The sequence below is a fragment of the Panulirus ornatus genome, chromosome 4 (assembly GCF_036320965.1).
Source record: "Panulirus ornatus isolate Po-2019 chromosome 4, ASM3632096v1, whole genome shotgun sequence".
NCBI lineage: Eukaryota > Metazoa > Arthropoda > Malacostraca > Decapoda > Palinuridae > Panulirus > Panulirus ornatus.
Genome location: NC_092227.1, coordinates 46,113,018 through 46,128,958, shown reverse-complemented (window position 1 = coordinate 46,128,958; position 15,941 = coordinate 46,113,018).

Below are 15,941 nucleotides of genomic sequence, written 5' to 3'. Positions count from 1 at the left end.
CTATCAACTCTATCATATGCCTTCTCCAGATCCATAAATGCTACATACAAATCCATTTGCTTTTCTAAGTATTTCTCACATACATTCTTCAAAGCAAACACCTGATCCACACATCCTCTACCACTTCTGAAACCACACTGCTCTTCCCCAATCTGATGCTCTGTACATGCCTTCACCCTCTCAATCAATACCCTCCCATATAATTTACCAGGAATACTCAACAAACTTATACCTCTGTAATTTGAGCACTCACTCTTATCCCCTTTGCCTTTGTACAATGGCACTATGCACGCATTCCGCCAATCCTCAGGCACCTCACCATGAGTCATACATACATTAAATAACCTTACCAACCAGTCAACAATACAGTCACCCCCTTTTTTAATAAATTCCACTGCAATACCATATATATATATATATATATATATATATATATATATATATATATATATATATATATATATATATATATATATATATTGGGAGCGGGGGGCTGGAAATCCTCCCCTCTCGTTTTTTTTTTTTTTTTTTTTTTCCAAAAGAAGGAACAGAGAAGGGGGCCAGGTGAGGATATTCCCTCAAAGGCCCAGTCCTCTGTTCTTAACGCTACCTCGCTATCGCGGGAAATGGCGAATAGTATGAAAAAAAAAAAAAAAAAAAATATATATATATATATATATATATATATATATATATATATATATATATATTAGCGGTGTCTGTGTAGATGACAGACTTAGCGTAGGGAAATGTGAGTATTGTGTAAACCTCACATTATTGTTCCACTAAACTTCTGATCCAGATTAAAATATTCCAGACTTACGAGATACCAGCATCTCTTAAGAAAAGAGATACTTTCTGGTTTAACATTATCGCCTTTTACTTGGTGTTGTGGATGTAAAACTGGAAACCAGGGTTTTATACATACATATATATATATATATATATATATATATATATATATATATATATATATATATATATATATATGACAAATAGAGACGATTCAGTTTTCCATGAGCCTTATCTTTTATCATAGGGATTATGGAACTGCTGTTATCTTACAAAGCCAATTGTCTTCTCAAGATGGGAGCAATTCTGTGATTAGTTTGTGGTATTCCGAGAGTCATTTGTCGTTTGCTTAGATTGACAGTCAGTCGCTAAGGGATTGCTCGTTTCCCTGTCGTCTGTTTGTCCACAGTCGTCCATCTGTCCACCGTCATCCGTCTTTCCAATCATCGTCCGTCCGTCCGTCCACACTCGTCCGTCGTCCGTCCACACTCGTCCGTCCGTCCATTCGTAGTCGTAAATCACACCTAAACCTACATATCAACTTTGGTCGTAAACTGAAACCATTATGTCAGACACTCTCAAGCCTCTCCCTCTCTAGTGATCTCCCTACATTTAAAAAATCAAATGACGTTACGAACTATAACTCTAGTTTAAATCTGGCTTGAGGTATGCTTATTTATAAGAGGATTCAAATTACGATTTAACTTTTCCCCTCATAAATTTGAGAATATTCTACCTTGGCCCATGAAACTTTATACATTCATTTCCCCAGCATCTTAGAAAAAAAAAAATTGACCGGCATAAAACCTATAACAACTACTTCCAATTTTTATGTAACTTACATAAAAAAATCTTTAACCTAGAACATGACTTAACTCATAACTTTTAGAGAAACTTCCGCCTTTGGCCATGTAAGTTTATGCAGTTGTTTCCCAGCATCTAAAGAACTGGGTTGCATAAGTTCCACATCTCAAGTTTGATATTCATACCACTCATGAAAAAGTTTAATCTGGAACTTAACCTGGCCCATAACAGAAATAAGTTCTACCTCTGGCCATGAAACTTCATACACTTGTTCCTCTACATCTAATGAACTGAATGGAGAACAATCCATTAAATCCTTTTCTATATCTTCCAAACAATAATTCCACCAATCATTATGTGACTGGTAGTAACTATGATGAAATGCGGGCGCCATGAGCCTTCATTGGAACACCTTTCTGCTTAATATGCACCTCGATCATCGTCTCCAAGAAGTTTCTCAGAGAAAAGAAAATTAGAACACGAAGGAAAAACATAAGACGACGGAAGCACACCATTAACACGGTATCAGCAAAACACACTCGGAATGTGCCTAGTGACTCCAACACCTTCTACCCTGGGCAACTCCCTGCTTAGCTCAGCACACGGTGCTTGTGATTCAATATCCCAGACGTCTTGACACTTGGTGGTGTGACGAGTCAATGACTGAAACAACGGAAGACTAAGATATTCAGATGGCGCGAGACCTCTGAGGTGTCCTTCCAAAGGCTCTTTCTGGGAGTAAAAGGCTATAAAAAAAAAAAAATATCGCTTAGCATACATATATTGAGCAGAAACGTCATTTAATGACTTACAGAGAAATGCCCCTACGAAACATTCTTGACTACGGAGGCATAAATAACTATTTCTAAACCTATCTATGGTAATGCTTTCAACGACTTGCTAAACCCAATCTGTTGAAGTAAAACATTTACTTTTTATTGCTCCATTCGAAGACTTATTCTTACCTTAGAGTCTATATACATTCATAAGAGTGAAATGAAAAGTAATGGATACATAACTTGGGAGAGATTATAGACACAAAACTTTTTGCTCATGTAATAAATGGGAAATATAAATAAGCCAAAAGCTATTCCACATTTGGTCGAGACTTCAAGATGTTTGAAGCCTTCAAGGTCTGTACTAACATGATATCTTTTCATACACCTGGCTGAGGTGCAATTTGTGTTTACTACAGTTAATACATTACTAAAACACAGTTTGCATACGGGCAATGGACGGACAAACAAACGGTAACGCAATCTGCTATGAATGCAAGAATATTGACTGGGAATTATGCATATACATTTTTTGTGTGAAAATCAGCTTAAATAAGTAATTTCCCGGGATCAATACACTACTGAGTACAAGACATCAGAAGGTTGTGCTCCGGCCGGTCCCATACTAGACGACACCTGGCTGACGTAATGCAAAAAGTAAGATATTTACGAACGCACGTAAGCACGGAATAAGAGGGGCTTAAGTTACGAATGAACAGATGGATGAAATGAGAAATTGATACGAGTATAAAAGAACAAACGGAAGGATGAACGAAATACAAATGTAATAAGTCTATGAACGGAAGGATGAACGAAATGAAAATGTATTAAGTTTATGAACAGAAGGATGAACAAAATGAAAAGGCGAAAAGCTTACGGACAGAAGGACTAACAAGAAGGGGTAAATATACGAAGGCACAGACGGACAAACGCTGGAAGTTCAGGGACGTACCGGCAAGCTGGCGACGGACAGATAACTTGCAAAGTGCAAAATGATGATGGAAACAGATCATATGCACCTGCAGCGTAGATGAGGCAAAAATGAAAACCGAAAGAATAAATAAATAAAAAAAAAAGTCCGCTTTGCACAACTTTGGAATTAGAAACTGGGAATTCTGCAAGTCAAATGTGATAAAAAAAAAAAACGTTTTCTTTAACAGCAAACCAGACACAACCTCTAACATGAATCTAGTCCATCCATTCTATCTATCTCGCCTGCAGCGGAGCAGCTTATCTCCAATTTCACCTTTTGTTAAGGTGGCATTATCAGCTTTTGTTCCCTTAAGAAGCTTTTATTAGACTCCCCGTCATCACCAGCAGTCTACTACAATACCTTTTGTTACCCAAGCGCACTAAACCTACAATAGGTCTATAATTTCCTCTGAGCCTTTTTGCATCTTTTTATAGCATCTTTCAGTCGATCCTATGAACCCATCTTACCCTGTCTCGGACACTCTTGCATAACGCAACTTTAAACTTCGTCTCCTCTCGCTTTCAAGATTCCTCTCAGTCTTTTCGCTGAAAACAAAAATGATAAAAGAGCAGAACTTCTATCTTGTCTTGGCTTCTCTTTCCCCAGTGCCTTCATCACCCAGCAGTCAAGGCAGGGGCAACCAGGCAATTGCAAAGCTATAAATCCTAAGCTAACATTATTGCATATCGGAAACAGATAAATAAAACTGGCCAGGAGCTTACAACAGTGGGGTACACCACTGGAGCCTATAAAACTGGCCAGGAGCTTACAACAGTGGGGTACAGTGTCCAGGGGAGCCTACAAAACTGGCCAGGAGCTTATAACAGTGGGGTACACCAGTGGAGCCTATAAAACTGGTCAGGAGCTGAGGGAAGGTAAAGATGTCCTACCCGTAAAGGTAAGATGTTACGAAAAAGATGAGGGGAAGAATATCTAAATGAATATGATACAAATGGAAATGAGGATAAAAGGTGTACAGAAAGAGAGACAGAGATACTTAAGGGAAGATGAGATACAAGTAATATGGAAGAGGGAAGCTAGAGAGACGGCTCTAGTGTCAAGTATGGTGCTCATTCCCATCATATCTCTTCATTTAGCCCAAAAAACTTTTCTTTTTCTCTCTCTCGCAGGCCACAAGCAAGCGTACAGATCAGATAGCATACCTCATCGTATTTTCAAACAGTGTACTTCTGAAGGTGCGCCTATGCTTGCTCGTCTATTCCAATTCTACATAAAAAGATATATAAAGTGAACCTTAGGAGACATGGACTGGTGCACCATATCCCAAGGAATAGTGACTGTTCCAACCCTCCCATCTGTCGTCCTTTGCCCTTAACTCACTCTACTATTCCCACTCTTAGAAAATCTCCTAAACTCATTTTCTTAAGCAACTTAAATCCCACAGTGTTCTCTCTGGTCATCAATATAGCTTTCGGGAATCGAGATCCGTTGGTAATATTCTTCCATATCATACTGATGTTTGGTTATACCGGCTGAGAGACTTGGGAGAATACTAAGATATGGTTCTTGAGAACTCGAAAGCTTCTGAAGGAGTCTGTCATCAGAGCATGATCTCCATACTTCCTTCTTTTGGTAACAATCCCCCACCTTCAGCGGTCCACCTCCGTCTTGATGATGTATCAACCTATACCTCTTTACCTGCCAACAGCGGTGTCCCTCAAGGTTCTATCTTGTATCCTACGCCCTCCCCTATTTTCTTTATGAACAATTTCCATCCTTCTGAAAATAACCGAAAGCACTGACAAGCTGAAAACGCAATGCTACATTTATTGATATTCTTTTTTTGAATCTACTCTCTCTCTCTCTCTCTCTCTCTCTCTCTCTCTCTCTCTCTCTCGTTTCGTTAAGATTGCTTCTATAAACATAGATCTCAACAGTACTTCCTGGCAAGGAAGACGCATGACTGCAAATTTTTATGTATCAAACCCTTATGTCTTCTCATTTCTCATTTAAAACTTTCCCATCTGTTTTGACGCCTCTACAATACACTGCTCAACACAATAAACGTACCAGGTACCAACACAACATCTAATCTATCCTGGAAACTCCACATTACACACAATGCTAAGTCTGCCTACAAAAAAAGTGAAAATCCTTTCCAAATGCTAATCATACAGCTCCAATCATACAACAGAGTGATCCGTCATTGTATCAGGTACCACTCTCACATCTGGGGAGGGATTTAACCCTCCATCCTAATTTGACAGAGACGAATCCAAAGCAATCCGATTCACCGACCGACCCAAGAACTGTGACACATCGCCCTTCCCCGCTGTGTTTTGTTCTCATCCCACTCTCATAGAGACATTATTGCAGTTTCTGTTCCCGGGCACTGAGCACCACTGGCACGACCAAGTAATACTCAGCAAGCCACTGCATCACATGATTACTTAGTGCCCGTTGGTAATTCAACGATGGGGTCATTAACAAGTCTCTTTCTTACACCCTGCACAGACGAGCTCTGTAACTCATTGTCTCGCGTCCTTCCTGACAGATACAACCTGTCCATGATTATCAATTCTTTTGTTTCCTTACTTCTCTGTCTTAAGTCCTTCTTCATATCCGATTTTAAAGGTTGCCCTCCACGACAGAGGCCCTAGATATGAGAGAGAGAGAGAGAGAGAGAGAGAGAGAGAGAGAGAGAGAGAGAGAGAGAGAGAGAGAGAGAGAGAGAGAGACTAATATGCTGGTTTCATGGTCCCAGCTTCCATAATCAAATATGATAAATACATCTGAATATGCGGCAACCTTACACGTAAAAAATCTACCTTTACAAAGACAGTAACTCCCAAGAATATATACATATGTCTTCTGACAATGATGGTACAGCCTTAGCGAAGGTGATATATCACGCGCAGTGTAACCTCATACAGGCAGGGGTCCGTCAGCACCAACATAATAAGCCTTCTCTAATGCTATTAAACACAAACACGTAACTCTTACTAACACATGGAAATCTATATACACAGTGAGTGATACGAGGGTTTGTGCAGCCAGCCAGGTGCTGGGGGGTCATACATCTTGTCACAGGTCACAGCCCTCGTGATTTACCGTCAATTTCCGACAACCCTCCCCCCCCTCAATTGTGCAGGGGTCGCGGTGATATCCCCCCCCCCCCCCCCCCCCCCTTGACCTATAGCACCTCAGTGGCCTGAAACACAAAAGATTTTCCACAAAACAGAACATAAAAAAAAAAAAAGAAGAAGCTCGTGTTTATAATTTTTTTCCGACATGCTCGCCATTTCCCGCGTGAGCGAGGTACCGTCAAGAACAGATGACAAAGCCTGAAAGGGAAAATACATTTTCATACTTGATCGCCGCTTCCGTGTTAGCTGATGATACAGCGCTGGTGGCTGATTCATGTGAGAAACTGCAGAAGCTGGTGACTGAGTTTGGTAAAGTGTGTGAAAGAAGAAAGTTAAGAGTAAATGTGAATAAGAGCAAGGTTATTAGGTACAGTAGGGTTGAGGGTCAAGTCAATTGGGAGGTGAGTTTGAATGGAGAAAAACTGGAGGAAGTGAAGTGTTTTAGATATCTGGGAGTGGATCTGGCAGCGGATGGAAACATGGAAGCGGAAGTGGATCATAGGGTGGGGGAGGGGGCGAAAATTCTGGGAGCCTTGAAGAATGTGTGGAAGTCGAGTACATTATCTCGGAAAGCAAAAATGGGTATGTTTGAAGGAATAGTGGTTCCAACAATGTTGTATGGTTGCGAGGCGTGGACTATGGATAGAGTTGTGCGCAGGAGGATGGATGTGCTGGAAATGAGATGTTTGAGGACAATGTGTGGTGTGAGGTGGTTTGATCGAGTAAGTAACGTAAGGGTAAGAGAGATGTGTGGAAATAAAAAGAGCGTGGTTGAGAGAGCAGAAGAGGGTGTTTTGAAATGGTTTGGTCACATGGAGAGAATGAGTGAGGAAAGATTGACCAAGAGGATATATGTGTCGGAGGTGGAGGGAACGAGGAGAAGAGGGAGACCAAATTGGAGGTGGAAAGATGGGGTGAAAAAGATTTTGTGATCGGGGCCTGAACATGCAGGAGGGTGAAAGGAGGGCAAGGAATAGAGTGAATTGGAGCGATGTGGTATACCGGGGTTGACGTGCTGTCAGTGGATTGAATCAAGGCATGTGAAGCGTCTGGGGTAAACCATGGAAAGCTGTGTAGGTATGTATATTTGCGTGTGTGGACGTATGTATATACATGTGTATGGGGGTGGGTTGGGCCATTTCTTTCGTCTGTTTCCTTGCGCTACCTCGCAAACGCGGGAGACAGCGACAAAGCAAAAAAAAAAAAAAAAAAAAATATATATATATATATATATATATATATATATATATATATATATATATATATATATATACTGAAGGGACGCTTGTGGCATGAGAAGCGTGGGAGTGGGCAGATTAGAAAGGGTAGTGAGTGGTGGGATGAAGAAGTAAGATTATTAGTGAAAGAGAATAGAGAGTCATTTGGACGATTTTTGGTGGGAAATAATGCAAATGAGTGGGAGATGTATAAAAGAATCAGGCAGGAGGTCAAGAGAAAGGTGCAAGAGGCGAAAAAGAGGGCAAATGAGAGTTAGGGTGAGAGAGTATCATTAAACTTTAGAGAGAAGAAAAAGATGTTTTGGAAGGAGGTAAATAAAGTGCGTAAGACAAGGGAGCAAATGGGAACTTTAGTGAAGGGGGAAAATGGGGAGGTGATAACAAGTAGCGTTGATGTGAGAGGGAGATGGAGTGAGTATTTTGAAGGTTTCTTGAATGTGTTTGATGATAGAGTGGCAGATATACGGTGTTTTGGTAGAGGTTGTGTGCAAAGTGAAAGGGTTACGGAAAATGATTTGGTAAACAGAGAAGAGGTAGTAAAAGCTTTGCGGAAGATAAAAGCCGGCAAGGCAGCGGGTTTGCATGGTATTGCAGTGGAATTTATCAAAAAAGGGGGTGACTGTATTGTTGACTGGTTGGTGAATTTATGTAATGTATGTATGACTCATGGTGAGGTGCCTGAGGATTGGCGGAATGCTTGCATAGTGCCATTGTACAAAGGCAAAGGGATAAAATTGAGTGCTCAAATTCCAGAGGTATACGTTTGTTGAGTATTCCTGGTAAATTATATGGGAGGGTATTGATTGAGAGGGTGAAGGCATGTACAGAGCATCAGACCGGGGAAGAGCAGTGTGGTTTCAGAAGTGGTAGAGGATGTGTGGATCAATTGTTTGCTTTGAAGAATGTATGTGAGAAATACTTAGAAAAGCAAATGGATTTGTATGCAGCATTTATGGTTCTGGAGAAGGCATATGATAGAGTTGATAGAGATGCTCTGTGGAAGGTATTAAGAATATATGGTGTGGGAAGTAAGTTGTTAGAAGCAGTGAAAAGTTTTTATAGAGGATGTAAGGCATGTGTACGTGTAGGAAGAGAGGAAAGTGATTGGTTATCAGTGAATGCTGGTTTGCGGCAGGGGTGTGTGATGTCTCCATGGTTGTTTAATTTGTTTATGGATGGGGTTGTTAGGGAGGTAAATGCAAGAGTTTTGGAAAGAGGGGCAAGTATGCAGTCTGCTGTGGATGAAAGAGCTTGGGAAGTGAGTCACAGTTGTTGTTCGCTGATGATACAGCGCTGGTGGCAGATTCGTGTGAGAAACTGCAGAAGCTGGTGACTGAGTTTGGTAAAGTGTGTGAAAGAAGAAAGCTGAGAGTAAATGTGAATAAGAGCAAGGTTATTAGGTACAGTAGGGTTGAGGATCAAGTTAATTGGGAGGTAAGTTTGAATGGAGAAAAACTGGAGGAAGTGAAGTGTTTTAGATATCTGGGAGTGGATTTGGCAGCGGATGGAACCATGGAAGCGGAAGTGAATCATAGGGTGGGGGAGGGGGCGAAAGTTCTGGGAGCGTTGAAGAATGTGTGGAAGTCGAGAACATTATCTCGGAAAGCAAAAATGGGTATGCTTGAAGGAATAGTGGTTCCAACAATGTTATATGGTTGCGAGGCGTAGGCTATAGATAGAGTTGTGCGGAGGAGGGTGGATGTGCTGGAAATGGGATGTTTGAGGACAATAGGTGGTGTGAGCTGGTTTGATCGAGTAAGTAATGTAAGGGTAAGAGAGATGTGTGGTAATAAAGAGTGTGTGGTTGAGAGAGCAGAAGAGGGTGTTTTGAAATGCTTTGGTCACATGGAGAGAATGAGTGAGGAAAGATTGACCAAGAGGATATATGTGTCAGAGGTGGAGGGAACGAGGAGAAGTAGGAGACCAAATTGGAGGTGGAAAGATGGAGTGAAAAAGATTTTGAGTGATCGGGGCCTGAACATGCTGGAGGGTGAAAGGTGTGCAAGGAATAGAGTGAATTGGAACGATGTGGTATACCGGGGTCGACGTACCGTCAATGGATTGAACCAGGGCATGTGAAGCGTCTGGGGTAAACCATGGAAAGTTCTGTGAGACCTGGATGTGGAAAGGGAGCTGTAGTTTCAGTGCATTAACATGACAGCTAGAGACTGAGTGTGAACGAATGTGGCCTTTGTTGTCTTTTCCTAGCGTTACCTCATGCACATGCGGGGGGAGGGAGTTTGATATTTTATGTGTGGCGGGGTGGCGATGGAAATGAATAAAGGCATACATTATGAATTAAGTAATGTGTATATATGTATATGTATGTGTATATATGTATACGTTGAGATGTATAGGTATTTATATTTGCGTGTGTGGACGTGTATGTATATGCATGTGTGTGTGGGTGGGTTGGGCCATTCTTTCGTCGTGTTTCCTTGCGCTACCTCGCTAATGTGAGAGAGAGAGAGAGAGAGAGAGAGAGAGAGAGAGAGAGAGAGAGAGAGAGAGAGAGAGAGAGAGAGGAATATATATATATATATATATATATATATATATATATATATATATATATATATATATATATATATATACATATATACACAAAAAAAACAAGGTTAAGATATGGGGCAACACAAGTGTAAAACTCTCCTTGCCACAGACCCAGCAATCACACACACACACACACACACGTATGATAACGAGAACGGAGAAAGACAAGACAGGAGGACGACGACTAACCCTCCCGGTAGAAGAAACCCTTACGAGCCAAGAGGTACAACATGTACGGTGGGGGGAGGGGGGGGGGGGAAATAGGGTAACAGGAATAACAACAAAGGTCGTATGCTGAATAGTTACTACCTTTGTATTGGAGAAATTAACATGTATACATATTTTCCAATAGCTGCACCCGATTTCTTGGAAATAAATACATAGTCATCACTGAAATATCTGACTGAGATTACATTTATATGGGGTAAGATGATCGTGTTCAGTTACAGTTTGTGCTATAACTCTCACCTACCCATATCCCTTCATGGACCGCTTCCCCAGTAATGTTCATTCCGCTATTTCTAATTACCGGTTGTTATTGTACTTGAAATACATCTTCGTGACAGATTCTGTTCACATCGCTCTCTGGTCTTCGTCTTTTTAAGATGAAATACATTAAGGTTCAAATATTTCAACTGAACCAGAACCAGATCAGATTTCTAATGGAAATATTTGTGGAAGGAACAAAAGAAACAGATAATGTTTTGATGAAGATAATGAAGGGAACAAGAGAAGCACCAGAACAAATTTTCTGACGAAAATAATAGTTGGAAGGAAAGAAGAACCAGATTTATCTTTTTCATAATATTGAAGGGAAAATTCCTGATGGTACAAGACGCAGTGAGGGTAATCATGTACAGCGGTGGTAAAGATCTTCTGGAGGACTTCAACTACATGGGAAACAGACTGGGAGGTCTTAAAACCTGACAATGGTCAAAACATAAAGATTCAGTCTCCTGGAACGCTTGAGGGAGAAACGCCTTGTACCAACATGTCTTACAAGTCGGTAGAGTTAGTAACCCGGATGTAACATCAAAATTGGATCTGGTGTTCACACAAAGAAACACAGACACTAAGACCCTTACTTAAAGACCGCTTGGAAATGGTGGTCACCTAGGAGACGGATTACACGGTAAGAGACGAAATGCCCCGAGGCAAAAAGGTCGACCTAAGATACAAGGACACACAGCAAAGGAAGCTAGGATCCTCTAGAAACATCTTGTACAAGGCAAGAGACTGGTAGGGTGAATTCGTGTACCTGGATATAGAACAATGCTATATTAGTGTGTGTAACGCCTACACCAGGGAGCAGAGAGGTATGGGATAGTGAGACCTGTGGACAGAGAATGAAGACTTGAAGGAGATGTTTTGATAAGAAATGCTGTAAAGGAATATAGAAGAACAGGAAGAATTACAGGAAACACGTAAGTAAAACTGCGTCTGACAGGTACGAGAGCGTCAGAAATGACAAGATAAAAAAAGAGAGGGAGACGTGAGGTACGAAAGAAACAATGTCGAATAGTACAAACTCCCACAACTCTTTCATAAACATTTAGAAGACCAAATAATTAGATAAACGAAATCATGCGAGAAAGTCATTGATAAAGATGAAGACATATATATGAGGAGCTGAATAAATTTTCTTAGTGTGTATTTACCCTGCAGGAACCACAAGTACCACAACTGGCAACCAAAAAAAGGGAAGCTACCGGGAAATATTGAAATAAAAAAAATTCCAGCAGAAGTAAGGAGATTTCCGAGGGACCAGACCCATACAGAGTCCATGGTCCAGATGACATCTCTCCATGTACACTTAAAGCAAGTCGTGTGGAGGTCCACAAGCGATGTTGTGAAGAAAAAAAAATCTTCACTGTGGGCAATGTTCCTGGAGATTGGAAAACGGCCAACGTCCTACTGATACCTAAAGATGAGAGAAAAGTAACGAGTATCCCTCACCAGTATAACCACCAGAAGCATCGTAAAGAAAATATGATAAAAAAGTAGATGGGGGAATACTTGACAGCTGCAAGACACTCGAGTGGGAGCCAACATTTCTTATAAACCTTTCAGAAAAGTTCGTCGTTTCCCGCCTTATTGAGGAAGCGTTAGGGAATACAACACTAAGCCTTCGAAAGAAAAATCCTTGCATGATTCCTTTCTCCATTCTGTCTTCTGGACGATAAAACAAGAGGGAAGAGTTTTCAACCACCACCTCCCGCCCCTTTTAAATCACCTTCTAAGACATATAGGAGATACGTGGGTAGTATCGTATCTCCCCTATCCCTTGGGATAGGGGAGATAGCATGGATTCAGACAAATCTTGCGTGCCGAACCCACTGGATTTTTGAGGCCTGGTAAAAAAAGATGGGTGGGTGGATTGTAAGCTATATTCCTGGACTTGTAAGATGGCCTTTGATACTGTACCCCACATCTGGGCATGCTTCCAAGCAGGGAAAGTTTGGATTTTAAGACGAGGATGAATTCGGCAAGCATGGCCTGTAGCTAGCACGGAGGCTGAACTTCTGTCAGACGAGATGTGACGGTCCATACGCCTTGGCCACCTGCAGCCGAGAGAGTACTTGGAAAACCTTTGCTGGGGAAGATATATCTGGGAGGGGACGTAGGTTTAGTAGGAGGAGGCCGGGAAGAGGACTTTATACGAAATCATCTTAAGTTGGAGGAAAATAAGGTACAATTATTGGTGATTTTATCAGTACAATAACCAGGTCGGAAGACAGGAAGCGATTTTGGTTAAGGAGCAGAGAGTTTTTCCTGTATAAAATGACTGCAAATCAGCATACTCTCTTCTTTTGAAGATGTGCCTGACTCTATGAATCACAGTTTATTAGTGATTCGGAACAGAAATGACGGTAGACTGAAAATCAGGAGAGTTTTACGGACCAATTTGGTCTTTCTCTGATATGATAGGCATCAGAACAAACCAATGCCGGTCAAACCATGGCTAAGGAGACAAGATCTTAATAAAAGGGATGCAAGTTTTAATTCCGGTTGAGATAGCCTCCGCTATACTGCCAGCACAGCTGGGGAAGGCATCCCGGCCACCGAAGCAGCACTGGTTCCAAGGAAAGTCAGTATAATACCTGTACAAGGATAAGCAGTGACCTCTCACAAGTGCCAAGGTTGGCATTTTGAAGGGGAGACAAGGAGCTGTCGTGCCAGGTTGGAAGTGATAAGAGATACAACTATGGCAACAGAATCATAATGGGCCAGAAATAATGCAAGTTTGGTGGATGGGTTAAAAAAAAAAGTGTTAAGAGTAGTCATGAGGACTGGGAACTCTTGTTTGTTGTTTAATGATTTGTTTCTGAGAGAGAGAGAGAGAGAGAGAGAGAGAGAGAGAGAGAGAGAGAGAGAGAGAGAGAGAGAGAGAGAGAGAGAGAGACTTGATTCTAATCGTTGTGGTTTACTTAGAAATCCCCTGCATATGCGATTTTAGCATATGGAGGTGAAAAGAGCATTATTTCGTGGCGGGAGGTCACCTGATCGAAGAGAAGTACCCAGCTGGATGACCTAGGGCGAAATTACGAGAAACATAAAGGCCAACTCATAGTGGGTAAAGATATCTTAAGCCAGACGACGCCCTATCTACAAGGCGAGCAAGAGGTATCTTTGTACTACAGTGAGTGCACACACACACACACCCTGTCCTTTAATTAGAAACGATAGAAGACATCACAGCTAGTGATCTGACAAGTGTATAAGAAAGGCAGCCTTGGGCAATTGGGTTTCTGCGAGATACATAACAGGGACGAAGGAAGGCAGATGGTGCTCAACAAAGGGGAAGCTGGAAATAAGACCACCTGTGTTACTTTACAGTAATTAGGTTGATGTTGGCGTTATTTTGAGGATGGACTTGTTCCAAGTTGTCTGTTGATGGGGAGTGGTTTCTGTGGGAATGTGTCTTTTATCTTACGAGGTTTACAACCTGCAGGGAGATGTTTGGGTTGCATTATTTTCTGTGTCTGAAACGGGGGATGGCGCGGTCTAGGAATAGAAAGTCTTGGGGTTTAGATTTGAGGCGTTGAGTAAACGCTTCTCTGTACTTTGAGTATGTTTGGTGGCTGTATGAGTTGGGCCTAGTGCATACATAATGAGCAGATGGGGAGAGGAGAGTTCATGTAATGTGCTCCAAGTGTTCCTTGCAAATAGTGCTGGTGCGTACAACGTAATGTCTGGTAATGTTGGCTACTGGAGGTGGTGAACTGAGAGGCAGCTTCGCTGACGGAGGACGTCGAGCATGTTTACGATCGCAAATGGTTTATGGGAAGGTCAGCCGAGGAATCCCGGGTGTGGATATCAAGCCAGAATGATTGAAGGCGTTGATATGTCTACGAAGGTAAGCGCTGGTCGTGTCCGTCATGCAGGTAGACAGTGTATCTCAGGAGGGCCTATGGTTGATGGGGAGAGGGTTGTGTTGTAGTGGGTGACGTGTAGTTTTACTTTCATGGGTAAGATATCAAGAGTGTTGTAGTTGTTTGTTATATGTTTGGTGTGCTGGATGGTGTCGGTGAATGGGATGTTGTGGTGTATAGGTGCTACGGGTCATACTTCGCTGTCTGTCTTGTCTCAAGGTTGTGTAGCTATGGAAAGGTGAGGTGCACGTTGATGCTAACCTAGTTTCTTAGGCGAGAGCTATGTGTATGCCGGGATCTTGGAGTAGGCTGAGTACTTCTGGGCCTTTGTTTTATAACCAATGGTGCTGGATAATGTTTATTGGGAGAATGGGGTTCTCTTGAGGAGGAATGTTAGTCTTTGCAGGTTGGGGCTGTTAAACGAGATGGTACGTGTTAGATATTTGCGCTGCAGGGCGTGAGGGTTTGGGTGAGTGTTATAAGTGGTAGACCCTGAGTGACAGTTGCAAATTTAGATCTCCGTGTAGTCCTATGTGGAGGGAAATGATGCGCGTTGAAGATAATGCCAGTAAAGTCAACAGTCGCATTTAAGAGTAATGAATTTTGGCGATGGAGGTCTGGCGTTACAGGTTAATGTGTATGGATGGGCCAGGGTTAGGGTTCATATTACCAGCTCGCATTAGCAATAAGGGGATGATTTCCAGGATAACATCCACAGATGTCGAAAACATTGTAAGACATCTTAAAATATTTGAGTTTGATTCGTATCCGGCGCGGCGGCAGAGGACAGCTCGAGGCGTTACTGTTCAGAATCTCTCCTGCAGGTGGTGATATTACGAGCGAGAAATTACCTTCGACGAGGATGTATTATCGTCAGCGGAAGGATAAGAGTCCATCGTCGTCGAAGACCTTCCCATCCTATCATCCGCCTTACCTTACTTTCCTGTCCTAGGTTCACGCCCATCAGGCGCGAACCGTAGGTCAAGAAGTGGGGAGATGTTGTGAGGTGAACACAAGACAAATGAGGAATAAACAAATGTTCAAGGTCCTTCAGTTTGGGTATGACGGGTCTTAAGGTCTGCTGAATCCGTTTGTTGTGCTGTTGATATAGACGGGTGGCAAGGGAGGGAAATACGGGTTTCAAGAAAGGGGGATGTTCTCCAGTATGCCGGGGTTGGGGGAGTCATGGGAACCAAATCAGTTACTGTTCGTAGAAGACATTGCTCTGGTTGTAGACTTCAGAGTGTGCGTATGTAGAAAGATAACAGTAAAGGCAAGTTGAGAGGTGCAGCAGGTTTAGGCACATGCAGAGGATGAACGAACAA